The following is a 27,960-nucleotide window of genomic DNA, read 5'->3' on the forward strand; positions in this document are numbered from 1 at the left end:
ATAATTTGAAAAACAGATTATCAGGATGCCTTTGATGCTGATAGTATTTTGCAACACAGGCACTCACAGTGGCAGCTTATACTTGATAAGTGGGACATAAAAGCCCCAAACTACCTAGCAAACCTGCACCCCTCAGCCTGGATTCTGAGGCAATAAATGGACTCATGAGATCAATCATAAGCTCAGATTGGCTACTTTTCTTCTTTGTTTTGCCCGCATTTTTGGCATTCTGTTTTCTCCTGTTGAAAACTGTATAATGTGGAACTATAATGACCTTATAGTCAAAGTGACTTTTCTATGCATTGAAATTGTTGATTTCAGAGGATGACTAAGTACAGAATCCCATCTCCTTGAAATTTGTTTCCAGGATGTTAACTGCAAAGCAAGTTATATATAGCAGAAAATGCATGCTTAATTTGTGCAGAAATCATGGTGTGATGAATACAATTAAAAGCCTCAGAGGGAATAATTATATTACTGCATAAAGCTGGTGGATCTGAAATTGCTTGGTGCTTGGACTTTAAATCGGCCTGTGCTCCTGTTGGGAAAGTCATTCACGGTAGCAACAAAAGTGCAGTTGGAAACAGGAAAGTTTTTTCAAAGTCATGGAAGAAGAATTTATAGTCCATGGCCTCCACAGTCAGAAGCTACAAAGTGTAGTTCGTAAAAGAAAGGGAAAAAGGGAAAGCAAGGACAAGTGCAGTACTGATTAACTATATTGCCATAAATACCATTTTTAAAAACCTCATAATATGTGTAATTGTAAATAATGATTCTATAAATACTTTTCCGGCTTTTGATCATGCCAAACATCCCAGTCCACACCCAATTAAATTGAGGCCCAGTTCTAATAAAGAATGCCTGTAGCTCATTGGCAGAACATCCCCAGGCCTGACTAGGAAACAGTCCTGACTGCCAGATCCACTGCAAGGCTATGCAAGATAATACTGCGCTGGATGAACTACCGTATTTTTTGCTCTATAAGACGCACCAGACCACAAGACGCACCTAGTTATTGGAGGAGGAAAACAAGAAAAAAAATATTCTGAATCTCAGAAGCCAGAACAACAAGAGGGATCGCTGCGCAGTGAAAACAGCAATCCCTCTTGCTGCTCTGGCTTCTGGGATAGCTGCGCAGCCTGCATTCACTCCATAAGACGCACACACATTTCCCCTTACTTTTTAGGAGGGAAAAAGTGAGTCTTATAGAGCAAAAAGAAACCGGTACTTTGATATAATGCATCTTCCTAAATTCCTACACTTGAAAGGGTTGGGTGTAAGTCAGTCCAACAAAAGTGGCACCTAAACTACAGGATCTTTACCAGCCGGTATCTGATGGTTGTGAAGACTTGCGTTTCCTGTCATTTCTCCCTGTTGCTTCTTAAGCCGAATGGAGGACCACATTGTCTCTGACAGAGCACATGGTCAGCCCCACTTGTGCTAATGCCCTGGCCCACCCAGCACCATCCAGACGAGCTGTAAGGACACCATTGTTGGAAGGGCAGCTCTGCAGCTTTATCCAACTACGCTGCCTGCAATTGTGTTGTATCACAGAGTAAATTAAACTATGCATTGCAGTGAAGGAGGATAAAAATCAGTATAAAGGTAAAGGGACCCCTGACCATTAAGTCCAGTCGCAGACGACTCTGAGGTTGTGGCGCTCATCTTACTTTACTGGCCGAGGGAGCCAGCGTTTATCCGCAGACAGCTTTTCCGGGTCATGTGGTCAGCATGACTAAACCGCTTCTGGATAAACCAGAGCAGTGCACAGAAACGCCGTTTACCCTCCCACCAGAGCGGTACCTATTTATCTACTTGCACTTTGATGTGCTTTTGAACTGCTAGGTTGGCAGGAGCTGGGACAGAGCAACGGGAGCTCACCCCGTCGCGGGGATTCGAACCGCCGACCTTCTGATCGGCAAGCACTGGGCTCAAAGGTTTAGACCAGAGCGCCACCCGTGTCCCTATAAAAATCAGTATAGGGGTGGCTTTTTAATAATAAAAAGGCAACTCTATGTCTACCACAATATGCACTTTTTCCCTTAAAGAGAAATGCAGGAAAACAGCAACAATGAATGTCTCTAAACAATATGAATTGGACCCAATTTAATCTTGTTGACTGAACCAGTTAATATGGTGGGCCTCTGCAGTGAACAGAGCATTTGCCTCATACCTCAAATAAGAGTCACTACACACATCCTAGTATTAAACACATATGTGAGTTTTCCACAGTGTACTTAAGAAATAAGCCCTGTTTGTTTGTTTGTTTGTTTGTTTGTTTGTTTGTTTGCTTGTTTGTTTGTTTGCTTGCTTGCTTGCTTGCTTGCTTGCTTGCTTGCTTGCTTGTTTTAAAAAACCATACCGCTATTCATAGACAAAAAATAGAGTGGTCCACAACAATCATACATAAAACCATCGAGAGAGAGAAAATGAGTTAGAAAATAACTACTACCAAAAGTTATTCAAATATATTCTATTTCATATGCTAGGGAGTGCAGGTGAAAAGCATGAAGCTGCCCTAAATATTCAGATAGCATAAATAACTTGCATTTTAATATGGTACAATACCAAATAAAGTGAGGATTCAACCATGAGTCAACAATTTCTGGCACCACAGATGTAATGGACCTAGATTGGCATGGTTCTGTTGCAGCTATCAAACTCCACCCTAGGTTATCCCTTGAGAGACCTTTTAGCCCTTTTTAACACTCCCCAGACTTTTTGACCTACAAGTTATTTATGACCTGCTGGAACAAGTTATTTATGACTTTTTGACCTGCAAGTTATTTATGCTATCTGAATATTTAGGGCAGCTTCATGTTTTGCACCTGCACTCCCTAAAACTTTTGGCAAGTTTTAGGCAGGCAGTTAGATTCATGGTTTGCTCTAATAGAATAAATTAACATATCAGAGTTAAATCCAACGTGGTCTTTCCATTTGCACAATGGCTTCTGTTTGTGCAACATAACTTCTCCTCCCTCTTCTTCACCTGTGAACCCCCTCCCCTCCCCCCCAAAAAAATCTGCTCTAGGGTTACTCCCAACCCTATGAAGCAGATCTGGAGGGGGCATAGGGAGGATGGAGGGAGGGAAAGTTCTGTTGCAGAAGTGGAACAGGTCAGCTTGGTGGACGCAACCCTGAGTGACCTTCAGCATACCAAAGGTGGGGGGGAGAGATGAGGAGCACAAGTAATGGAAATTATGGGGGAGAAATGCCAAAATTGTGCTAGGTAGGAATGTTTTGATCCAGCAGAATCAAGGTGATAAAAGTTCTTGGAAAAAGGAATTGTAAAAGAATTTACTTTGAAAGACGGGACCATGTGGTTTCTCCCGGGAAACATTTTGTGAAGAAGTATTGTTTCTGTCTCTCTCTCTCCCCCAATGTCCATCCTTGCCTCCCCAAATTCTGCTAGAATCCACAGCATATAGCCAATTGAATTCCATTTGATGGCTGTAAAGCACTAAACCTGGGGACTTATTTTCATCAAATCTCTGTTGGATATACACTTTGTTCTTTTTACCTTCTCTAACCTAATCTCTGGCTACTATCTTAAATACACATTCTAGTGCTTTGGTGAACCCAATATGGTGATCATATTCTGCAACCCATACTTCTCATTAAGGAAATCAAAAGATTAGCACTCGTGACATACCATTTTTGACCCCTGAAACTTCTGCAGGTCTACAATTTCCAACTTTGCAGCATGCACTTCCTTGCTAGATTAATCCTCACGCTACTGTCTTTTATATTGTCTATTGTCTTAAGAATTGCCACAAATTAGCTTATTCATATACTTTTCCACATCCTTTCTGGGTCACACTCTAGCCATCCACATTTTTTCTTATTCTGCTCCGAGCCTGTTGGACGTGATTCTCAGGAGGCAAGGAAGGTGTAACACATACAGTTTTGTTCCAGCCCATTTGATTCAAATCTATTTTACCCCTGCACTCTTTGAACAAAAAAAAAGAGGACGAAAGTCCCCAAGTGCATTGTACTGTCCACTTTCCCGCTTTCTGTTTCTTAATCTTTCTACATATCTTCACAGCAGACAAACCTTCAAACAAAATGCAGTCCTTAGAGAGAGATGAGTCGAGATTAGCATGTGCAATGTCCATATAATCACTGTTTTATTCAACACCTTTGAATGGATAAATCTTGCGTCCAATGGGACTGTGAGAAAAGGAAAGCAAACAATGAATTCCAATCAGGCTGCAAACTGCCACAAATAAAACAGTGACAAAATACAGCTTCCAATTAAGAAAAAATAAATGCAGCCAAATCTCCACAAACTCGGTGTAAGATTAATTTCCATAACAGTTGACACTTTTCCTGATAATTCAAAAACTACACAAATATATTTAAAATATGAACACTTATATAGTCAAGTATCAATTAACCTAATAGCTCTGTGTCATTTTCTGAGGTGAACAGCTCATAGAGAAGGGTAGGAAGGGAGAAGAGCCTAGAAGGAGGAAGAAGATTTTGCAGTCTGATATCGCAGGAGGCGGGATGCGGGTGGTGCTGTGGTCTAAACCACAGAGCCTAGGACTTGCTGATCAGAAGGTCGGCAGTTCGATTCCCCGCGACGGGGTGAGCTCCCATTGCTCAGTCCCAGCTCCTGCCCACCTAGCAGTTCGAAAGCCCATCAAAGTGCAAGTAGATAAATAGGTACCACTCTGGTGGGAAGGTAAACAGTGTTTCCATGCGCTGCTCTGGTTCGCCAGAAGCAACTTAGTCATGCTGGCCACATGACCCGGAAGCTGTCTGCGGACAAACACCAGCTCCCTCGGCCTATAGAGCAAGATGAGTGCGCAACCCCAGAGTCGTCTGTGACTGGACCTAACGGTCAGGGGTACCTTAACCTTTATTGCAGGAGGCAGGTAATGTTTCGTGGGCCTATTCTCTGTCCTGCCGCAGCTCAATGGCTGGTCAGCTTTTATTCCTCTCCTTCTTCAACACCGTGACTTATCTCTTCCACAGGAACTACTGGGAGATGTGGGTGATTTTGAGGTATATTAAGGAAATAAAATAAACAAATACTTTATTTGTAGCCCTGTGGTAGTTTCCCTATACCAAGATCAATCCTACCTCTGAGAGGTACTCTTAGCAGAAGACAAAGAGTGGATTTAAGAGGCAAAGAAAGCAGCATGGATTTTTCCTCCTGAGATTTAAGGTAAATTTCCAGCTCATAATAAAAGTATTTAAAGGTTTCTCTTGACCATGATCTCAACAAATGTAAAGGTAAAGGGACCCCTGACCATTAGGTCCAGTCGTGTACGACTCTGGGGTTGCGGCGCTCATCTCGCTTTATTGGCCGAGGGAGCCGGCGTACAGCTTCCGGGTTATGTGGCCAGCATGACTAAGCCGCTTCTGGCGAACCAGAGCAGTGCACAGAAACGCTGTTTACCTTCCCGCCGGAGCGGTACCTATTTATCTACTTGCACTTTGACATGCTTTCGAACTGCTAGGTGGGCAGGAGCAGGGACCGAGCAACGGGAGCTCACCCCGTCACGGGGATTCGAACCACCGACCTTCTGATCGGCAAGTCCTAGGCTCTGTGGTTTAATCCACAGCGCCACCCGCGTCCCTTCAATAAATGTAGACAAGCCTAATAAGGCCTGTCTAGCCTCTTATCTCAGGGATGGGAAACCAGTGAGTCCAAATGTTATTGAACTCCAAAGTCCCATCAGCTCCAGCCAGATTGGTCAATGGTCAAAGGATGGTGGGAGTAGTAGCTAACCCCTGCATGATCTACAGGAATCCTTTCATATCCCATGAACTTTCATCATCTTGCTCCCAGTGGTATCCCACCCCCACCAGCCACCCCCACATAAGCTTCTGAAGGACCATCTTGCCCTTAGGATGGAGAAATACCTCTGATTTGCAAATAAATAACTGTTTCACTTTTTGTTATAGCATTTTGTAATCAATGTTTGTTGTGAACATTTGGCTGTGAGGCACAACTGCCGAGGCGTTGAGACTTGGAGAAGTCTGGATATATATTTTTCCCATATAACTGAGACGCAGATGCAGAACTGTGTGTTCTTAGAGCAGCAGAAGCAGGGCCAGTAGGACAGAGCATCTTTCCACCTGTCCCCCAGATATGCTTCACTGACCTCTCCAACTCAAAAGAAAAGTGGGATTTGTGAGACAGGCCACTCCTACCTGGCCATATCTTAAGCCGCAAATTTCCAGTTTTAGGGAACTGGAACACGGCAACCCCAGATGTGTTCCATTATTCAATCCAATTCATTTAAAAAAAATATTGACAATGTAAGCTTTGTCTAGAGTGAATCTTGGAGCTATTTACCTGGAAACAACTTTCCCCCAGACTGCACACTCTCCTTAACTCCAGTTCTATTAATCATGCTACAAATCCCCCTTTTCAAATGGAATCTGTAGTGGTAGAGCCTAAAAATATGTTTACAACATGATTCAGTTAACTGAACAAGCTGTCCTTATTGCAGAAACCTGTATTCCCATAAACGTTGTTGTGACTTAGTCTTATCTTTTGTAACCACACATTACTTGCCCTCTTCCTGGTCTTCATTAGGTCCAGCTGCTGAGCCATAGGAAATTCATTTCTAGCAATAGCATCTGTCTCATTGGCAACCCCTGCTTTCACTTCGCTTGGCTCATGCTGCAATTGTCTTCAGGCTGTGAAATGATTAGGATGCTGATGTGATATCTTGTTCACTTGGAAAGGATACCATTGCTTTTAGCAAACTTGTGATGTGTACTCAGAGATATTCTGGCAATTTTCTCCCTAGAATGTGGTCAGCAAGAAAGAAAGCAATATTGCTTCATCCCTCTTCAAACACAGGCTCTTATCTTCCTTTGCATTTTTTTCAGAACAAGTTCACAGGAAACAAATGTGAAAGATGCCCATCTTAGGGCTGAGTGACTTTATGCACATAAGGGATGATCCATAACCACTTGCTGCTTCCTTCCATTCAGCTCCCTATGGGATTCCTCGTATCTGTTAAGCTCCCTCCTGTGTACAGAATTTGGCAGGATTTGTTACATAACACATTTGTACCTATGCCAGTTCACTAGATATTTGAATCAACCCAATTTATGGAAATCACGTAATTTGAGCTGGTCTTGGGGTTTGAGTGGATTCAATTTCCATCCCCTTCAGTGTTGGAACATGCTATCAAGTGATATATTGACATGAAAATGTACCTACCAAGAAAGGTATGGACTGAGAGTAGACTTCACCTTCATGGATTCCTATGCCCCTCCTATCATTTATTTATTCCTTTGCAGTCTGGTAGTCTGCTCTGATTAGGAAGGAAGGAATTGCATTAGACATTTCTAGAAGCCTTCAGAAATTTGGACTTCCAGGGGTAATCTGTGGCTTCTCATGTTGGTTTTATTCTGCTCCTTATTTGCCTGACTCCTGGACTCTGCTTGCACTTATCTTGCATCCCAACTACCCTAGGAACCAACTCTTGGGGGTCAAGGTCCCTTTGACTCCCCTCAATATTTGAGGGAACCAGGGCCCCCCACATTTGATGGACATTGACATTCAAATGGTGTGCATGTGTCACATCTTGTGATTGATTATGCAGGATGGGGCTTACCTGCCCCCCCATATTTTATTCTAGTTGGCCCCCCTCCAACTACCTATGTCATAGTAATAATCACTTGTATTCCAGCAATTCATTTCCTGTGATATCAGAATGTTTCTCTCCCAGTATTCTACTACCCTGTTTCTTCTTTCTTAGCTATTTTGTTCTTCAACTTCTTTAAGTTGGAGATTTTCAGCATTGGTATGAGCCTTAGTCTTGACCTAAGTCGACCAGTAGAGCTACAATATACTTGGGGGGGGGGGAGAGAGAGAGAGAGAGAGAGAGAGAGAGAGAGAGAGAGAGAGAGAGAGAGAGAATGAATATTCCCAGTGCTTGGGCCCATGGCTGAGACCCACAAACATGCCATTGATAGAAATCAATCATGAGGGCTGTACTAGATGTTCCCTCATTATTATTTATGGATTGAAAAGTACTAATTTCCCTCAAACATTTACACTGACCATTTAAAAACCATGTTTGTTTCCATTTCACCCTTTTTATTTGTGCTTAATTCTCAATAGGCGATCCCAGCAAATCATGAGACCGTATATCCCATTTTATTTGGCTGCATACTGAAATCACTGAGAAAAAGTTAAGCCAATACAGTGAGGGCAATGCTCCTGGAATAAATTAACAAGAAATGTGATAATCTACCTGACTAGATGAATCCTACAGGAGCTGTCATCGCAAAATCAAAATGAGGTGACATTTTTTTGGCTGAACATGTTTGTGGGAACACTTAATTTGCCAGCTTATATTTATCAGTCATGTTCCCAAAATCAGCTTGGAGCATTTGCCCAATTCTTTGCATAGACTCAATTTCTTCAAATTCCTCAGTAGATTCATGTCCTGTTCTGCTGCACATCTGTTAAATAGGGCACACATTTTTCTTTGTAAAGCAGAAATTTTTAATCTTACTGTGAAGCTAAATCAGTGGGTGTTAAAAGAAACTACCTCCTGGTGAAAAAAAGAAATGCCGGAATAATTGAGGTTTATGGCTTCAGAGATGGGCGGGGGGGGGGGTTTGTTCACATAGCCAGGATTAGTCTTGATCAGATAGATTCCTATAATTTTAGGAAGTTTGCTACAACAGAAAATGACAAATGATGTCATCATTTTCAAAGTACAAAACAATCAAACATCCAGCCACACTCTCCACCCACAAGTTGTCTTTTTACAACAAATTTGTTATCCATTCTACTTATTATAATGTGAGAAGAAAGAAAAACTGAGGTAAGTGAAGTAGGCAGTGGAAACACAGACTCACCAAATGAGCACCGAGAGGGTCTGAATTTGGATAGGTCAATTTATCTGTAATGGACAGTCCCTGCTCTCCTTTGTACACATCTAAATTTAAATTTAGACGCCAACTTTCATCCAAAGATCACAGGGTGTATAAAAATACAATACATAGCATAATAACAAATAAAATAACAACACCACAAACGCGAGCGCACACACAGTTTAAAAGGCCATAAACAAGTTATTTAAGTTCTACGTGAAAGCTGGAACCCTTTTCAGAATTTCAGTGGTCTTGGTTTCATTATGAATGTCATGTTTCTGCGTTTCTGCAATTCTAACTGTAAGGTATGCAAAACCTTGTTAACAGATTGCTCCTTAATTAATCCTACAAAGCCACTATCATCTGGATCCAACATTGCTATAAAGGTCATATGGTTATGTTGCACTAGTTACTTTGACAGCCTTCAAAGTAAGCAGTTATGTGCTGGAACAGAAAGTCTTAGAATCCAGCAAATTAGTTCTTATTTCAACCAATAAAGATGGCAATCATTCTGCAAGCCTGTTTTCCCAACTTAGAAACAAAAATTTATTTTGGGCTCCTGTCATTTGTAAGAGAGTTTCTTAATGGGTTTCACTTCTGCAAATTTGTCTAGCAAAGCAAAAGCAACAGAAGTGGGAACGAGGTTGCTCCCATTCTTGGCAGTAGCACAAAATGTATGCATAGCATCCCCTGGTGCCTCTTCATCCTCTTTTATTATTATTGCTACTAGTACAGATGTTTTGCAGCCAGTTCTTCCAACTACTGAACCAGTGCCAGACCCTCCTGGTGGGAATGGGATGTGTGCCAGCAAAGAAGTGTCAGGATCATAATCTGGGACTTGTAAAATTCACCTTTCTGCAAAAAGTTTCATAAAAACCATGAGACACTGACGTCAAAGAAGGCTGGTGCTGCTACTCAGTTAGTTTTTCTTTCTAAGTGCAAATCACAGGCACTTAATACTGCTGTAGAAATTAATAGGTTAAGACCTGAAGTAACTGGACCTAATCTTGTGTTTTCTTATAGAGTGTAGAGCCATGGCCAGATTACAATGGTGGAATAGGTAAAATTGCATCATGACTCATGTGAGGAGTGGGGCCAGACTCTGAGCTTCCTTAAAAAAATAAAAAAGCTTCTGGCCCTCTGAGAAGACTATAAAGCAAAATGTGCAGGGAGACTTCTATATCTGTGAGTTAAGTTAACCTGACTACTCCAACCTTTCAGTTAGCCAATAGTGAAGTGAGAACTGTGACGATTTCAAAAAGTTAAAAATGTGAAACCACATGATCTCAGTATTTTTATTTTTATTCTTAGTTCTCAAATGCTCCCACCATGATAAATTTGTTCATTGTTAAGATCCCACAAGAATTACTTTGTGGTACCCTTATTTAATGTGCTCCGTTTGTGGGAAGGGGGTCCCTGTTTTGGGAAGTGCAACAGGGCCCCCAATCACCTTAACCCAAAGTTGGGTACATCACAATTTCTTCTCAATGCAGACATTCAGAAACGTACCGTCAAGGTCTATGGCACTTGAGGATCACAGGCAAAACAGGCAACCAAACCACAAGACAAGCAAATAACATAAAGGACCTTTGCTGCCCCACCTTCTTCTCTTATTCCTCTGGCAAAGGGTGTCTATGGCAGGGGTCACCAACAGAGGCTGATCTTCCTGTGGCACCCATGAAAGGTCTCAAGTCTCTAAAATCCACAATGCACAAGAGAGTGTTTGCCATTCCTGCTCTGTTTGCACTGGCTAGACTTCTCCTATTTTGAACATGCCCCCTTATAGATGCTCATATTTCATTGGATACCAATATTGGACACCCATCCTTCTGTTCTGGACAGAGGCAGAGGCACTTTAGCCACAAGACAAACCAGAAGGTTGCCTATGGTGGCAAAATTGGGAATTGCCTGGTGTCATTGTCCATTATCATTATATCCTCTGCATGTTTATTTATTAAAATTGTTAGTTGCTTTATCTTGCCCGGGGCAACCCAAAGCAACTTACAACCAAACAAATAGACAATAAACTCCACAAAGATATATTAAAACCACAATGATAGTGAAATACATCAAAAACATCCCACTGGCTTCTAAAAGGCCACAGATTAAGGCCAGAGGCCTGCCAACTGAGATATTGTGGGACTTCTCTGTGAGGGAGCCTTTTCTGTGGTGGTGCCATGGAGTTGGAGCTATGGAGACTGTATGCTAATATGTCAATCATGGAACCAATTGTTTAAAGCAGAGCTGGCGAACCTGTGGGCCTCTAGTTGTTGCAGGATTACAAATCCCTGCATCCCTGACTATTGGCCATGATAGCTGGGCCTGACGGAAATTATAGTTCAGCAGCATCTGGAAAGCACCAAGTTAAAGCACATTACAGATGCAGAATGTCCCAAATATTTCCCCTCAAGCTTTAGCAGTCTTGTTTATTCAAGCCAACCCGTTTATAGATGCAAAACTGAGATTTGCTTTTTAAAAAATTTAAGAGCTGTGAGTGTCCATAAATCAGTTATGACAATCATTGTCAAAGCAATCAATGAGCGAGGAATCTGCATTAATTCAAATAATATTGATAGCCACACGAGCTTGCATCAGTCTTCTGTGAAAAATGAGACATCTTCTTAAAAAAATCAATATTTTCCCGTTTATGTCACTCACTCGAAGTGTATCAATAATACATTACTTTGTACCTTGAGTGTCGGTGGCCTTTGAGATGCTGAGGGATCTTACAGTCATATTTAAGGAAAGTGGAGAGGGGGGAAAGATATTCAAACAATGAGTTGCTAAAAAGCCTAAGGGTCCCATATTACTGTCCTCTGCTCTGTGTGTGTGTGTGTGTGCACGTGCTAACTAAAATATGTATGTGGAGCATTACTGGCTGAATGTATTATTTATAATTCATCCCTCAATCAGAGAGGCTTGTACTGCGTCTTTGTCGGAACCTGTTAAAGAGCAAGGCGAACATCCAAACTCACTAGTGACATCCTTATCTCTTCCTGGCCCATGTGAGCAGAAAAGTTATACAGGTGTGCACACTGTATGGCGAAAGAAGAAGAAGAAATACAAGTTGCAGAATTACAGCATCCATTCATCACAAAAGAAACATTTTAATTGGTTATAGGTGGAAAATATCTACTTGACAGTCAGTTTCTCACTTTTCACATAAGTGCTTTGCTGCTTGGATGCCTAATCTTGTTTAGTATAGGGAAAGTAATTTGACATGAAAGTACCTCGATGGCTGCCGAAAATTAATTGCCAATTAAAAAAGAAAAATGTTTGTGCTACTCTATAAACAAGCCAACATATAAACCTTTCAGTCTTGTTCCTTTATTTATGTCTTTGTAGATCTGGTTTCAAGCTATTTGCATACAATTTACAAATTCACATTATAATTCTCCAGTATATTTATGATTTTATAGTTGTATATATTTTACCTCAATGAAAAATATTTATTTCTGTGTACTGCTGTTGCTTATTATTTAACAAAAACATTTCATTACATTTGATAGTTTATGTGTCTTCTTTAGAATGAGACATTTTTATTTCTAAGTCTCAGAAGAGATTGTTTTTAGCTTATAAGTAACAAAAAGCAGGGTTTTCCCCCTCTAACTTTTTAGCTTTCATAAGCTTTGAAGGTAAATATAGGCATGACTAACATATTAAGAAAGGTTTAAATTCCATGTTTCCTTCATAGACATAAGCCACATGAAGTTTGGAAGTTTGTTCTAGTTCTTTCCTATTAAAAAGTTCTGAAATTCAAAAACAGAAGGCTCAAAAATATGACAATTCTAATACTTACAAATTTCCAAATTACCATGCTGCAGATATTTTTCAATCGTACAACTACAGTTCACTCTGCTAAGTACAATAACAGGATACCAGCTTTGCCCTGGAAACAAGTAGAGATGCCACTGAAGTCTGAAAAATCAGAATATGAATTCTGAAGGCTCATGAGACTCACCTTCAATACAAAGCTGAGTGTTATGGCCCTGAGTTAGGAATTTCCAGCATATACACAAAATTCAGACCCCCATTTCCTATGAAGCAACAGTTCCAGTGGGGATGGGGCACCTCAGGCCTGGGCAGCAAATATGGCCACCCAAACCACTCTACCAGGCCCGCAGAACTTTCCCCTGCCACACCCTACTGGCCCTTGCGTTTTTTTGCCTGAGTGGAATAGGTCCTTCAACTCTGATAATGCCTCTTGCATACCTGGATGAAGGACAGAGGGTGTGTGGGTGGGTGTTGTAGAGAGGTCCAAAGGTAAATTTCATATTCATTGCCCCACCAACCTCTGCCTCTAGCCCTGCCCACTACTGGTATATTGGCCCTGGAAAAGAGCCCAGAAGGAAATGCAGTTTCTGACTGCAAAAAGTTCTCCACTCCTGAGCTATGGCCATGAAAATGTCTCAGTGATTGACATGCCATTTTCCAAGGTCTGACGCTTACAGGTCTCAAGTGACAAACTAGCAGTCCTTGGAATAGGTATTTAATCTCTTTGCTTCATAGCCTCAGGGTAGCAGCCCTCTTAAGAGTGTCACCTCCCCTCCTCAAATGGCAAGAAGCCAGATGAAACTTCCTTCTCCTATCATCTTGTTAACCACCACAGATACTCACATCTCTTCCTTTTTGAACTGCCTTGTTGGTAGCCTCTTCCTCGGGTTCCATCTCACCATAATACACCAATTTCCTTGATGTCATTTGTTCACTCTTTCATGCTGTACCACAAAGAGGGAGAAAGTGAGTGTCTGGTGGCCAGTAGTAACAGCAGCTTAGGCCCCCAACTCACCACGGTCTTAAAGGAGGTGGCTGCTCATAGCTCCCTGTGAGTCTCAGTGGTACTCCCATGGCAGCTTTGTGGGTGCATGCAGGGGTCTAGGGTCACCCACAAGTATTGATTGCCACAACCATTTCTGGCCACTCCATGGCCAGTGCTTGGAATGAACTAGTTCAACTGAACAAACTTTCCCAAGATAGTTTAAAATCTCTGAAGTCACTTGAAAGTAGTTCCCATAATTTGCAGGTTGATTAAAGACAAATTGAGTTCATTTTGGGGTAGAACTTTGAATGATTTCTAGTTCATCTTCATGTTCATTCCCTCCATTTCCACCCCAAAATGAAAGAGAATCAGACTTTTAGCTTTCATATTTTCCCCAATGAAATATTGATTGGATATCTATACAGAAGGACAGAAAGCAAAACATGGAGGCAAATACTTGTCAGGCAGCTATGGACCACTGCTGTTGCTAAGGGTGCTTGGTATCTTAATCATTTATACTAAGCAATTGGAAGGAAGGAACGTGAGGCATTTCCTGTATCTTCCCTGCTGAGAGGTTAATACTCTTCCAACAGGAACACAACAAGTACATGTACAGTAACAAAGCAAATGACATCAGAAGGTACAATACCAAGCAATTCACAGAGCAAAGAAATTATCGTTCCCCTTTTCTGTCTAATTCAGAAAAGGCAAAAGTGTTAACATTGGCTGACCTAATTTATTGAAGGGGAACTGAGATTAGGAAATCAGTTTCCTAATAAGTTATTGATGGTGTTTCTGTAGGTCATCTGATTTGGTGTGTCAACTGATGTTATATGCTAATAGTAGTTTGCCTCCACTAGCAACCTAGCCACCTCATTCTGCACCAGCTGCAGCCGCTAGATCAGCCTCCAGGGTCACCCCACATACAGTGCACTGCCGTAATTCTGCCATGAGGTTGCCAGTGCATGCACAATAATATGTTATGACCCTTCTGTGATGTATTCCTTGACAAGTATCAGCAAATGGTCAGCTGACACACAAGAGCCTAACCTGACCAAATCAGATGACCCACTAGGGCACCAAATGTGTAGGCTTTGCTATTGAGACAAGGTTAGATATAGAAAGGGGAAACTTTGCATTGAAAGAAGTCATGAGCTAGGGGGCAGCTCCAATCCTGACTACAGGGTTTAAGCCTCCATTTAAGGCTGAGAAGGGGAGGCCTATGATGTAACTGGGTTTCCCTTCTGAGTCGCTTTGTTACAGAAAAGCCTAAAAAGGTGAGACATGCAGGCAATGTGATCTCGGGGGCAATCTTCACAAGAACTAATCAGATCCCATCAATAACCTATTAGGAAACTGATTTCCTAATCTCAGTTCCCCTTCAATAAATTAGGTCAGCAAATGTTAACATTTTTGCCTCTCTGAATAACATAGGAAGGGGAGGTAATTTCTTTTCTCTGTGAATTGCTTGGCATTGCCCCCTCCAATGTCTTAGGATGCTATTCTGTCCCCACTTTTCTACTATTTCTCTCTTTTTCTGCAGATATTTTGTTGGCCTCTGTTGTATTGATTGTGGCTGCTGAAGGAGAAGGAGTCTTCTGATTGTGTTCTGCTTGGGAGATTGTTAATGCAGAGCAAAGCTAGAGATGCTAAGCAGGTCACTGGACAGTCTTTCATAAATATTCAGTAGGAACAAACATCGTGAAAGACACTAATGCTGATAGAATTCACAGATATGCTAAGTAAGAATAAAGCATTTCCTGCAGAGAACTCCTGTTGAGACTATATGGCCTTCTGCTTTAATGAAGTTATACTATCGCCTAATGGAAAATGATGTCAACATCTTCCCTTCCATACAATGTACTTTAATCCTTAAAAGATATATATTTTATCAAGTACATAAATTACTGGGATGATCAAGTGCTGAGCTAAGCTGTTAGCATGGGTTGTAATATAGTTCCCTTTGGCCGCAAGTGGATTTCTATCGAAATATATAAAACAAATATCTCATTTCAAGAATCAGAGCTATTTTTCATTGCAAAGCCAAGTTACTTCTTCCACTTGTTAGATACTATACCAAGAGGCTCAGCTCTGCTTCTCAAGCTGTTACATATCTTACATGCTAGTTCCAGGATTGCATATTTGCCACAATCTAATGTGACCAAAGATAGAACCGAAGGTGGCAATATGCAGATCAGAGCAGGCTTGATTCCCAGTAGCTTCTGTTCTTTTGTGGCGGAAATAAACAGGGTGCAAGATTCTTGGAGAGTCCAACAGTCATGCAGGTAGAGTTGGGAAAGAGGCAAAACTTGCTTCTCCCAAGAACTGCAATCACCAGGGACATGGTTTGTGTGTTCAGACCCAGAGACCTCCCTCCTAAATAAAGACACATTTGACTCAAATTTTAGTTTTGGTTTTTGGCAGAATTTAGGCCACAACTTTAATGATTACAGAAAGTGAGTGGTTGTATACGCTCTGGTTCGACTAGCTCCCTGCACCCTTGCAGGTAGCGCTGACCCAGAGCTCTATCATAGGTCAGCCAAAGGTGAACACCTGAGGTAGGTATAAAGCCCGGGTCCTGGCTATGTCCACTCCCTAGATGCTCCCCTGGACTCAGGCATGGCCACAACCCCCTCTCGGGGGTTGACCAAACCAGTTGAGTCCCTGAATTCCTTTAACGGAATACCCTTCACATAGGGATGGCAAGACCGTTCTCCCATCCCTATCACCTGAACCAGTGCCTATCCGCAACCTTACAAGTTATGACAATTTGCTACGCCAAATGTGCTACGCCAAATGGCAACAGCCAATCAACCAAGTGGCAAAATTCCTGCCGTGCCCCTGTCCCAGTGACAGATGACACACGACGGCATAGCAAAGTCAATCTCGCAAAACCCTAAAAATAGGGAGAAGTGGGCGGGTGTTCCGAATGCACGTGCATGGGTATATATAGGTCCCTGGATCTGTTTAGACTGTGCCCCATTGGCCAGATTGAGCCCAACATTGAGCCCAACACCAATCGGGTGTTGTGGCTAACCAGTCCAACCCACCCACGACACAGGAGGTCAGTCTCCAGGTCTCACCGCAACATGTGCCCTCTTTAAGGGAGGACATGATTACACACTAGATATGCATACATGTCCCCATGACCTTAGATCCAGGAACAATGCTTTGCTCTGGGTACAACCTTATGGGAGATATAGCCTAGCAAGGCATGGAGTGCAGTAAAACCCATACAGTAGAATTTACACAGGAGGCAGACCATTCAAACCCATTCTCTATCACTGTCTGCATTATTCTGGAGAGTAAAGTTTTGGTTTTTAAAACCCTTACTAGTTTCAATTTATATTGACTCTTTAAAGTTACCTCAAGCTTTCAATGGTGATGGTTTAATAGCTGCTTCTATGTTCCTATTTGGTTTTTGAAGTCATTCTTATATAATGTAATTATGATCTTGTTTTAGTATAATTTTATAGGATGTCACCTTGAGCTTTTAGTAGAAAGATGACTAATAAATGCAAGAATGAATTAATATATCCTATCCGAAACGTGACCCTATAAACATCTCCCATAGAAGCCAATGGGAGTCACAAATTTCTGAGGAGGAGAATAAACCTACAACCACTCAGAGTGCAGTAAAAGTGGATATTAAAGAGACCTTTGCTTGTGTCTCAAGTCCTGCAGGAGAAAGCATCTGAGATGCTCAGTGAGGAGAGAGACAGCGGTGTGCAAGCAGAAACTCAGATGAAAACTGCTAGCTGCACTTTACAGGCCAGTTCACAGCACTTTTGAAGTGTGCATCAACTCTCCTTCAGGTCATTGTAACCTCTCCTCCTGTAGTGTTAACTGCATAGCAGGTATTCTGTGGCCTTTTGATATTCATGAAATATCATTAGCCAGCACTGTTCCTCTGTTGGCAGTCACATAACTATAGCCACACAGTGAATCCCAAATTGGACATCTGCTCTCAGTTCATCCTGAAAGCATTTGCTCAGCAGAACTCAAAGAACTACACTGGAGATTAAAACAGGAACGCATTAATTCAAACATAACCCATCCTTTGTCTTTTTGATCTTGTACGGAGCTACTAGAACAAAGACGGCAAAACATAACTAGACAGCTTCACATATACACCCTTCTTCCCATTGATGGGAAGCTCTCTAGGCTGTCTTTAAATGGGTCAGCTATGTCTGGAGGTTGGGAGAGAAAGGATTAGAAGCTGATGGTGTTCTTGTAATAGCCCTTCTGTTTACGAATATGTAGACTGAGCAAGTATTAGAAGGGTACGGAAGTAAGCACACAGGCCTTGAAATATTCATAGTAGCACCAGTGTAGTCACCAACACACAAATCATGAAGTATAACAATAAACAAACCTATAATTCTGTCCCCTTCGACACATTCCAGTACACCAATTTCAGATCCATGGATTTGGTAATCTAGGAGTTTGGAGCTATCCACAAATTAGTCATTAACAGAGCACACAAACCCCAAATACCCACATCACAGAAAGCCTAAAAGAGTGGAGCACTTTGCACAGAATGCCATAAGAGAACCGTGTAGCATATTAGCTAGAATGACCTCTTGCCTCAGCCACTAAGTCAGCAGCTGCCAGCACACATCTCTCAACCACTGTCTCTCATTTCCCCTCTGCAGAATAGGATGGCGAGACTGGCCTATTTTGAAGGGTTGTTTCAGCATTGCTTCAAAACACTTAGGTTGCAATCCTAAACACGCTTAGAAGGGAGCAAGTACCAATGAACACAATCAGGCTTTACTTCTAATTGATGGTTTGCGTGTTCAGACCCAGAAACCTCCCCCTCCCCAAATAAAAACACATGTGACTCAAATTTTAGTTTGGTTTTTGGCAGAATTTAGGCCACAACTTTATTACTGGTAATTACAGAAAGTGAGTGGTTGCATAGGCTCTGGTTCGACTAGCTCCCTGCACCTTTGCAGGTAGCGCGGACCCAGAGCTCTATCATAGGTCAGCCAAGGGTGAACACCTGAGGCAGGTGAAAGGCCTGGGTACAGGCTATGTCCACTCCCCAGATGCTCCCCTGGACTCAGGCACGGGCACAACCCCCTCTTGGGGGTTGACCAAACAAAGTTGATTCCTTTAACGGAATACCCTTCACATAGGGATGGCGAGACCCCATCCCCATCACCTGAACCAGCGTCTATCTGCAACCTTACAAGTTGTGACGATTTGCTACGCGGCAGGCGAATCCCAAATGGCAACAGCCGATCAGCCAAGTGGGGGAAATTCCTGCCGTGCCCATGTCCCAATGACAGACGACACATGACAGTATAGCAAGGTCAGTCGCAAAATGCCCTAAATATAGGGAGAGGTGGGCAGGTGTTCCGATGCACGAGCCAAAAGATGAAGCTCTGGGTTACATGCATAGGTATTTATAGGTCCCTTGATTCTTTGAGACAGCACCCCATTGGCCAGATTAAACCCAGCAACGAGGGACCTACCAGTTGGGTGTTGTGGCTGTCCAATATACCCACCCACAACAAGAAGGTCAGTTTCTAGGTCTCACCGCAACACGTGCCCTCTTTTAGGGAGGAAACGCTTTGCCAACACATGGATCAACAACATGTTGTTGGACTCCAACTCGCATCAGCCAATATTAGCATCATTGTCAATAGTCAGGGAGAAGGTAGTCCAACAGCGTCTGTAAAGCCACAAGTTTTACAGATCTCTGGTCCAAAGTGAAGGACATAGAATATAGAGCTGCAATGAATACTGACCACTTTTTAAGATTTGCCAAAAGTGTTTGGTTTTACCACTCAGGTTCAGAACATAATGGTTTAACCATGTTTTTTTTGGGGGGGGGATGAGCATGAAATAGAACCACAAAATTTGAAAGTTTACAAATTGCCAGCTGTCAAATACTAAAAACAATGCATGTTATCCATCAAATGCTGTCTGTCCCAAACCACAGCCTTTCTCCAAACATTAATATATATTTTACACCATCCTTCATCCAAACTGATTCCAAGGCAGTTTGCAACCATATAAATAAAAAAATAAAATGAAGGCAGCCACTGAAGCTCTCTTAAGAGCAGTGAAGTATGATCCAAACAAGCTTTACCACTTGAAATTCTGGAAGCTGTAGTTGAACTATCTTCAGAGACAGCCCCACGTATAGCACATTGCAGTAATCCAACTGGAGTTTACAAGGCGTAAATAGCCATGACTAGTCTATCTGTGCCAGGAGTGGTTGCCAGTGAAGCTGATAAAAGATGTAATGGCAAGGGCCATAGCTCAGTGTCAGAACATCTGACAAAAGACTCCCAACATCTCCAAGCCGGGTTGGGAATGTCCTGTCTGCAATCATTGACAGCCACTTCCAGTCAGTAAAGACAACACTGAGCTAGATGGATCAACTGTCTGGTTTAGTGTAAAGCAGCTTCTGATGTTCCTCCACTCCACCGATGCCACTGGGGCCTCTACACTCAAAGAAAGACGGGTTGCGTTAAAAGAATGTAAAAAAACTTACACGTAGACCAATGTGCTTTCAGTATTCTGAGAAAGTACCTCTCTGAGTTGCAAACATAGTTGCTCTGTTTTGGGGGCCCACAGTTTGTTCCTTCTTGCTTTGTTGTTATGCTTGTCAACATAAACGAAAGGTCAACGTGACAAAATGTATTGGTTCGTCTCTCTTTGTACATAACGATGTAAAGGGAAACTTGAAGCATAGTCCCATGTGCCGAAAGAAATGCTAAACAGATTTTCCTTAGTGACAAACATAGCTTCATTTACACCGTATGAGAGCCATCCTACAAAAGCAGTCCTAGACTTTCCTGGGACTAATATGAATCTGTTTATAATATGATTAGGCAGGCAAAGCACTCTTAAAGTGCTCTATCATTTGTTCTGCGACTGCTATACTGCTGTAGTGGGACCTCTTCGACTTCTAGTGGGTTGAAATAGCAATACTTACATGTGTATCTTATCTCTTAAAATGAAGACACACTTTGCCCACTGGCTTCGAATATGATACCAGCGCAACAAATACGAACAGATTCTTTTTTTTATTAGCTGTAATTTTCTAACTCAAACAGGGGCATTCCACTGGAATCTCTGAAATCCCTGAATGCATTATTCAAAATGCACTTCCCCTCCCCCCCCAACCCTTTCTTTTCCCTCAACACTTATGAGATCAAAGAGAAGAATTTAATGCACATTTGTGACCATTTAGAATATACTTTCAAGGGGAGGCGTTACTGAGGGACTATCAAATAGAGTTCTATACACACACAAAATGGCTAGGATTTCTGGAGACTTCTAGATTTGCATTTTCTTTGTAGTTTCATTAACATAATTGGAAAACAGATTTAATTAGTGTCTTAGCACTATTCATGTTGTTTTCTTTTCAGACTTGGGAGGATAGCGAGCAATAAGGTACTGACACAGCAATTTTGACACTCCATACATTTTCATAGTATTCCGCCCCCCACCGCCCAATATCGGACTCAACGCATTGACCAAACTCCTTCACACATTTCCTCAGGAACCTTCTTCTACCACTTCACATGCACGTGCAGCAATGTGGGAGTTCCTTTATCTGTTGTGTGATTCCACATGGCTACAGTATGTCTGTGAATATCTGACCCAAACAGGTGGGGCACGCATTTGGGCATTTCATACCCAATCATTGTCAGGATAGTAATGCTCAAATGGTTAGCCATGTCAATGCTAGTTGGCAGACCTTCTCAGAAGTTGCAGCTTCAGATGAGAAAGTTCTTTTTCTGTACAGCTTCTAATTCATCTCAAACATCCTTGGCTGGAATACATATGGAAACGGTGGTATGAAGTCAGTTATAAACTCAGGGAGAAGGTCAAAACAAAAAAAAAAATTTCCTTCCAGTAGCACCTTAAAGACCAACTAAGTTAGTTCTTGGTATGAGCTTTCGTGTGCATGCTTTCGTGTGCACGGTATCTGAAGAAGTGTGCATGCACACGAAAGCTCATACCAAGAACTAACTTAGTTGGTCTTTAAGGTGCTACTGGAAGGAAAAAAAATTTTTTGTTTTGACTATGGCAGACCAACACGGCTACCTATCTGTATCAGGGAGAAGGTGTTGGTGGGCAATGAAGAAATGAGTATAAAAAATGAGGATTCCTGGATGCCAAGATCCAAGTTTGGTGCAAGTATTCTTTGGTGAGAGAACCCCAACAGAGATCTAAAATCACAAAATAAGCAGCAAAGTAAAGTGTGGAAATGTAGGCTTTTAGACCTTTAAAATATGCCCTTCCTTGTTCCTTTCAAAAGTTTCCCACTTCCCCTAATATAAAAAGAATACCACACATTTAGTAAGTTAAAAATGGTTTACTTACAAACTCTCCAAAGGTCAGATTCATGTGCTTTTCCATACAGCATTCAGAAAAGCTTGAATAGGCAGTAAAACTTGGTTTAGTTCCAGAGTCGTGAAAGTTCCTAAATTATTGTTATAGGAGCTCAAGAGAGGCTTGTTAGAGCCATGTGGTCTGAACTGAGCATGTGCTGAGCTGAGCATGTGGTCTCAGACCTCACACATTCAACTTCTCAGGTAGACTGAGGGACAACAATAGGCCTGCTTACCTTTCTCTCAAGGTGAGAGAGAATGAAATCTTACTCTATTGCATTAACCCCTTCATGCATTAATTAGACATAAGCATGTTGGTTATGTGAGGCTGGTTATCCCACAAAAAGAGCATTCACACCAGTGACAAGTTGCTTAGACTAAGGCATTAGTTCTGAGACGGGGCTTTTATAAGGTTTGGTGTGTTGGGATTGGCCCTTGGCAACAGCTGACAGGTTTAGGTACTACAGCCAAGATGGAGCCCTTGAAGCCAAGGCACTGCCTTCCAGGCAGCGTCAAAGCATGAGTGTCAAATGGTATAAGGATTAGACAAATCCAAGGTAGAAAAGGTTATCAATGTCTACTAGTCTTGCTAGCTTTCTACTACCTCCAAAATCAGCGGCAGAATGCCCATGTGCTCAGGTTCTGCTTGTGAATTTCCCATAGGCAACTGATTCACTATTTTGGTAAATAGGATGCTAGATTAAATAGGCTGGCCATTGTGAGGACTAGGCCATTGATCCGATCCGGCAGGGCTCTTTTTATGTTAAGGCAAAACAACACACCATTTCCCCCAACTCTGTTAATTCCTTACTCGGTTCTCTCTCTCTTTTTTTACATTTCAGCTTTTGTTCCTAATTTTTCTCTTTACTGCTGAAAATGAAGAAGTGCAGGATTAAATGACTACAGGGAAATGGGAAAGGGATATCTGTCTCTGACCTCCAGGTCACCAATTCATATCAGGCCAAGTAATTAGCAGCTGAAAATTGTACCATCTGTTGACTGTTTAGGGTTATGAGAGAGAGGTGATGGTTTTAGTTATATTACTAATGGACAAATTAATTTAGCCCATGCACCCTCATTTGATAGATGTCTGGAAGAGGAAAAGATTGCATCAAAATATATAAATGGATTCTGCCAAGAATGAATGAGACTGAAATGGAAGTACATAAGAAAATTATTGTTCTTGGTAGTGGTAACACTGTAGTATTCTTACACTCTTGATGAGACAAACGTATTTTCTCTGTGTTTTGCTTCAGGCTTCCAAAAAGCAGCTGACTAGCAATTGGGAGAACAGGATGCCGGAGGAGATGATCCAGAAGGCTGTTCTTATGACTTCAGGGTGACTCTTGGGTCTAGGTGCCAGTCCAGCTGTAAGTCAATCATGCTTAAGTTCCACTGGACAAGTTAGTGGAAGCTAACATAAGCCCTGTTGATATTTAGTGATATTTAGTGATATTTAGCTCTGCCTTATTCAAACTCATAGCCTCCTGTTGTTTTGGACTACACCCCCCATCATTCTTGACCAAGAGGCAGGGGCTGATGAGAGTTAGAGTCCAAAACATCTGGTGTGCATTTATTACACCACTTAGCTCTATGTTACAAGAGAAACTTTCTTAAATATAGTGGGACAATCCCTTCAAGAAGGAGCAAACAGCCCAACAGTAATTCTTGCTTTTTAAAAAAGCAAAGTTTGGGGACTGTTACATGTCTCGCTTGGAGTGCATAGTTCACACCAGTCAGGTGGCTTTGTGACTCGGTGGCAGAATTCATCTCTCATCCCAAGGGTCCTCACCGGGATTTTCCCAGGTTCAGAGCAAACAGAGCAATAGAACAAGCGATGGCAAATGTATTCTACAGCATGAGCTCAACAAATGCAAATACAAATGGAGAATTGTTTTCTTCTAATTTTATGATAATGGATTCAACTTATTGAGAAGGCATAATCTTAACACCAATAATGCTTTTAGTAAGGGGCTGGATGTCAAATCATGAAAGTAATTCTGTAAGCCATGTGTTACTTTTAAATGAGGCAGATAATATATTCTGAACCTGCTATATGTCTTGCTGTAGCTCTTCTCAAGCATATACTTCTGTTTCTGTTCTGTTCTCTTTATAAAGCAAGGCCAATCTCCAACACAGACACAGCATGAATCATGCCTGGAAAGAGCAGCAGAGACCCAGCGGTGGAGCTAGCTGCTCCAGCACCCAGAGCAGTACACATGCCGTGCACCTAGGGGTGGGGCAATCGCACCCGGGTGTGTGTTCCGGCATGGTGGCAATTGTGCTGGGGGGTGCCATCCACTGCGGCGGCGATCGGATTTTGTCACCCCCCTCAGGGATGACACCCAGGGTGAACTGACCCCACCGCCCCCCCTTCCTAAGCCTCTGCAGAGACCTAAGTGTGGTTAAGCCCTGATATTACCAATTAAATTAAAGCAATATGCTTCACTACCATCTAGAGTCCTCTAAAGTATGAATTGCAACATGACACCCACAGGTGCCAACATCCCTGCCAGCAACGCCTGTGTTCTTCTTCACTGAAGGCTAGAAGTCTGTGCCCTTATATATGTGTGAAAATATTGATATTGATACATTGGAAGGACAAAAATATGGTCTCTTTCGATCAATGGATAGATGACGTGACAACTCTTCAAACTCAGGAACAAATAGCTTTCAGACATAAGATGTATGGACAAATTTAACAATGCTTGGAACGTATTTATCGAAATCATAGTGACACACAAATCAATGTATATTTGAGGGGGGAAATAAGTTATTCTATTTACATATGTGTTATATAGTTCTGTAATCTTAATTATCTTTATTGTCATATTGTTATTGTTGGTCTCCTCTGCCTTTTAAAATGTTGTTTCCTTTCTTTTGCTTTCTTAATTTAACTCATTGTAATATTCTTAATAAAAATTTAAATGATCAAATAATATGAAAAGGCTATAAGTCATGGGCTAAAAAGACAGGTCCTCTTATCGATCAGTAACCAGTTATAAAAAGAGAGAGTAGCAGCAATAAATAGATTCCCAATGGGAGGGTGTAAGAAAGGGAGTCCAAGCATCTGTGCTTTTTAACTTGATCATAAATGATCTGGAGAAGTGAGTGAGTAGTGAGGTGCCCAGGTTTAGCTTCAAGGTTTTATAAAGCCAAAGGGATAGCAAAGACATCTATAAAGATCTCTCCAAACTGGGTAAATGGGCACTTAAATAGCTAATGCATAGCACACTGAGGCAAACAAAACCCCTAACTTCACATACAAACTGATGGGATCCAAACTGGCAGTGACTAACCAGGAGAAATATATTGGAATCAACATGGATAGCTCAATGAAAATATTGGTCCAGCTAGAGATGTAATGAAAAATGCACGTTCCATGTTAGGGATCATTAAGAAAGAAACTGAAAATAAAAATGAAAATAATATTTTTACTCAAATCTATGATACAAGCGGTCTTGGGAAATTATGTGTAGTTCTGGTCACCCTATCACAAAAAAGATAATTGTAATAGTTGCTGGAAATGGTGCAGAATAAGTGCAGAAATTGATCGACCAAATAAAAAAGAAAGAAAAGGTGAAATGTAGAGAACAGAGAGAAGTGCTTTTCCTTCTCTCTAAATACTAGAACATGGAAGAAGAAGAAGAAGAAGAAGAAGAAGAAGAAGAAGAAGAAGAAGAAGAAGAAGATATCCCGCTTTATCACTACCCTAAGGAGTCTCAAAGCGGCTAACATTCTCCTTTCCCTTCCTCCCCCACAACAAAGACTCTGTGAGGTGAGAGTGGGGCTGAGAGACTTCAGAGAAGTGTGACTGGCCCAAGGTCACCCAGCAGCTGCATGTGGAGGAGCGGGGAAGCGAACCCGGTTCACCAGATTACGAGACTACCGCTCTTAACCACTGCACCACACATGGAGTCGGCAAATGAAGTTGAACCATAGAAGATTCTAGTGCTTTTTTTCCTGGGGGGACGCAGGGGTACGCATACCCCTAAACATTTTGTGAATCTAAGTTTGGCCTCACTGAGGGGCAGTATTTCAATATGAGTAGGAAAATGAGAGAACACCTAAACATTTTTTTAGGGGGAAAAACACTGGAAGATTCAAGACAGATGAATGATCGTATTTCTTTATGCAGCAGGCATTAAACTATGGAGTTTGTTACCACAGGACATAGCAAACTTGGATGCAAACTTGGATGGGTTTAAAGGTGGTTTGGACAGATTCACAGAGGAGAAGGCTGTCAATGACTACTAGGCATGATTCAGCACCCCAGAATAAGAAGCAGCATGCTATTGAATACCACTTTCTGGGAAGCAACAGCACTCATGTCCTGGTTGGGGACCTCTCATACAGATCTGGTTGGCCACTGTAGGGAATAGGTTGCTAGACTTTGTATCACCTTGGATTGAATCATCAGGGCTCGTCTTATGTACAGTGGTACCTTGGTTCTCAAACCTAATCCATTCCGAAAGTCCATTTGACTCCTGAAACCATTCGAAAACCAAGGCGCCACTTCCGATTGGCTGCAGGAGCTTCCTGCACTCAAGCAGAAGTTCCAAAAAACATTCGCAAACTGGAACACTTACTTCTGGGTTTGCAGCATCCAGGAGCCAGTTTGTTCGGCAACTAAGCCTTTCGAGAACCAAGGTACCACTGTACTTGTGTCCTGGACCCAAGAGGCCATTGGTGCAGGGCACACATTACAAACTAGCATGTGTATGTAATAATTTGACCTAACCCCATTTACCCTGGAAAGATGGACAAAATACATTTCATGGCACAATCTGAGGTTTCCATTCCCCACAAGGCAGTTGGGTGAGATTTAAGGGGCCTTAAAGAAAAAGGGTTAGAATCCAATATCTGATTGGCACTAGAGACACCCAATAAAAAGTACTGGTGTGTTTGACATAGGTGGGAAAGATGCAATGTTGGTTGCCATATGGCTGATGCTTCCATTAATATTATTTCTGAATGCTCTTGATCACAACTGAATAACATTATATATAGTGGATTGAACTACAATCCATTCCCTTTATTGCTTGTGACTATAAGCTGTGTGTGATGAAACCAGCAATAAAAAAAATCCTTTCCGTTGGTACACCTCTTGGAAGGCAGCCAAGGTATTTATTGCTATTCGGGCAATTAATGGCTTTATTGATCTCTTGTTTTCCCCTAGTAAACAGTGGATAAGCCATTTATTTTTATTCCTTAGTTGTAATTAATGCAAGTAGAGTTTGACTGATATTTGCTAGTATAGCACTTTCTGGATGAGAGAACATTTTGTTTTTCACAACAACTCTGCGATGGAACAAACTCGTTACAAATAAAGCATATCTGTTCATTATTTTCCCAAATAGAATACAACCGTACTACCAGTCTGAACAGGAATATGAACTTGGTTTTTCATTGCTATGGTGCTGGTGGAACCCAAACCACATCTTCCAGTTCTCCACACAAGTTCCAAGATTATAGATGGAGCACCATACTCTCAGGGTAAAATAACTGCCACAAGCCAGATTCTATATACAGTAAGAGAGCAATCCAATGCCAAGTTCAACTGAGACCAGCAGTTTAGGATGCAGTGGCTCTCCAGCTCAGCCAGCTAATTCCTGGCTCAGATAGCATTAAGTCCCAAATCCCAGCTCAGCTGAAGATTTGCTGACAAAACTTGCTCAACTGGCTGAGCTGATGCCGGCTAAGCCAAGGCTTGTATAAGCCCCCAGAAAAGAGGTGTGCTGGGAGTTGAGCAGGGACAGGACCAGACTTAGACTGGATCCTAAGCCCATTCAGCTTGGTCACTATTTTAAAAGCTTGTTTTAGACAAAGCAGCAGCAGCAGACCCACTGCTGAACAAGGTTTGGATCTGGTGTAACTACACGGCAGTTAACTAACACCAGAATGCTTTACGCCAGCCTCTTGCAGAGGATGCACAGAAAGAAGGACCTCAGATGATGGTCATAGGAGAGAGGTGGTCCTTGAGGTATG

Source organism: Podarcis filfolensis, assembly GCF_964270895.1.
Source record: "Podarcis filfolensis genome assembly, chromosome: 4".
NCBI lineage: Eukaryota > Metazoa > Chordata > Lepidosauria > Squamata > Lacertidae > Podarcis > Podarcis filfolensis.